Below are 2622 nucleotides of genomic sequence, written 5' to 3' on the forward strand. Positions count from 1 at the left end.
TTACGCTATACGTATTCGTTTCGGAATATCGTTTCTACGTCTTCCGTTAACTATACGTGGTTAACATTATGAAGACAATTAATAACATTTGTGAAATACAATTTGTTTGCGGAAAACATAATGATGTTCGAAGTCGCCAGTTTTTCCACGACAAACGACTTTCAACAACTTATTATATGCATAATTGTTGCATGTATATATATATATATATATATATATATATATATATATATATATATATATATATTTGAATTACAAAAAAACAAATACTAAAAAAAAAAAAGAGGTTGCATGGCGCGAGATTCCGACCCGAGCACTTACCGCTGCGCCACAACGCTGCAGAAAATTATTCATCGTAGAGAGTATTTCACCACAACGGTTTCTTTTAACTGTCTATTTTCTCGACAACGGCAGAGAAGTGCATCTTGGTGCTTTGCCACATTACACCTCTGGCCATGAGCTTTTATTATGCGCAGTATGAGTCGAATCTGAATTTCACAATTGGCGGCCTCCGCTTGTCAGTGGAAATTGTTTGGCTTTTGCTGATGATCTGGCACTCATTGCAAATAATATTGACGAAGCTAAGGTTCAAGTGTCCAGCCTACAATCAGTTGCTGCTAAGACTGGTCTAAAAACAGCACTTCACAAAACTGAATTCATCACAAACATCAAACACGCTCCTCGTCTTATTGAAATACAAGAGAAAATCAAGCAGTCGGAGAAATTTAAATATCTTGGAGAAATAATTACACCTGACGGTTCAGAAAATACAGCTGTAGAAAGTAGGTGTTCTGAACTAGAAGGTGCTTTTCATCTGTGCAAAGACTTATACAAAAGCAAAAGCGTGTCTTTAGACCTAAAACTTTGCCATTATAACACCGTAACTAGACCGTAAGCTTTGTATGCATCAGAATGTTTAAACATGACGAAGAAATAAAAGACCGGAACATTTTGAGGAAAATCCTTGGCCCTATCAAAGAAAACGGAGGATTCCGCCGAAGACACAACTGTGAATTATACGAACATACAGAAGACATTGTTACCAACATGAGGAAGCGGATAATGATGTTTTTTGGTCATCTGGAAAGAATGAACCCGCATACATTCATCAATTTCAAAAGCAAAATCGTATCCGAAATGGGCAAGCCAAATCAAAAAGGACTTACAGGAAGCTGAAATTTCATTTGATGACATTCAGGATCGAGAAGGTTTCAGAGAAGAAGTCAAAATTACTAAAAACCTTATTTCGTTTACTACGCCAGTTCCACGTCCTGCCTGCAAATGGTCAAACATCATCGGTATAACGAAGGTAATTCAACCATCTTCCATTAACACGAATTACTCCTTTGTTTTTGCAGTTCACGGTTGGAAGGTCTGAGAACTACCTCTGGCATTACTAAGATTTGCATTGGTCACACGGAATCCCCTCGTCGGATATCTTTCAATTTCGAATTCCTTACTCGTCTGGTGACATACACTGCGGCTGTGACGTATGTATTCTCCACTACACTAGAGTATGTTGCGTCACTGGCCTGTTCTCAAGAAGTGTTAGTGTAGATTTCCGCCGGCCGCGGTGGTCTCGCGGTTCTAGGCGCGCAGTCCGGAACCGTGCGACTGCTACGGTCGCAGGTTCGAATCCTGCCTCGGGCATGGATGTTTGTGATGTCCTTAGGTTAGTTAGGTTTAAGTAGTTCTAAGTTCTAGGGGACTAATGACCACAGCAGTTGAGTCCCATAGTGCTCAGAGCCATTTGAACCATTTTTTGTAGATTTCCAAATTATGTAACATAAAGAAACAAGTATTTCATAAGTGACTGGTCACAGTTATCTACATTTATTAGGTTGGCGCATAGGTTCGTAATGTTTTTGTTTTTCATGTTGGTATTCCGGTTCCTATAGGTTTATTTATGGATTGTCATTTTTATTTGTAGTTCATTGTTGCTGTTTGAGTACACATACTGTCATTTTGTCGTTTGGACACAATAAGTGGAGCCGTCGGCGCTACAAAATGTAGTGACAAGTGGAGAATTCGGAACATTTCAACGTTTTCTTCTCAAAATTTTTAAACATGGGTGAAGCAGCAACTGTTGAAAATCTTCACGGTAAATGATAACAGCCAAACGGTTGCAGGATAAAGATTTATTGTAATCCTTGACCACAGTTTCGGTATATCTAAATATACCTTCACCAGAAGCAAAAATACACTAAAATCACATCCTGCAGTGTAGATACTTAAAACAATCGTGCCAAAGGCGTCGTCAGTGGTGCCTTTGGCACGATTATGTATCTCCACTGCAGGATGTGATTTTAGTGTATTTTTGCTTCTGATGAAGGTATTTTTAGGTACACCGAAACCGTGGTCAAGGATTTCAATAAATCTTTATCCAGCAACTGTTTGGCTGTTATCATTTACCGTGAACATATTCTTCTGTTTGAGTTCATTAGAGGATTGGCAGCAGCGGAGGCATTTGCGACGTATATGGGGATAATGCCGTTGGACAGACCACCGCAAGAAGATGGTTTTCTCGTTTTAAGGAGGCCCGCTTTGACGTTAATGACCCTCCACGTTCAGGGAGACCTTAGGTGTTTGGCGAAGATCGTTTAAGCGCATTAATCGACAATG

Source organism: Schistocerca nitens, chromosome 6, assembly GCF_023898315.1.
Source record: "Schistocerca nitens isolate TAMUIC-IGC-003100 chromosome 6, iqSchNite1.1, whole genome shotgun sequence".
NCBI classification, from domain to species: domain Eukaryota; kingdom Metazoa; phylum Arthropoda; class Insecta; order Orthoptera; family Acrididae; genus Schistocerca; species Schistocerca nitens.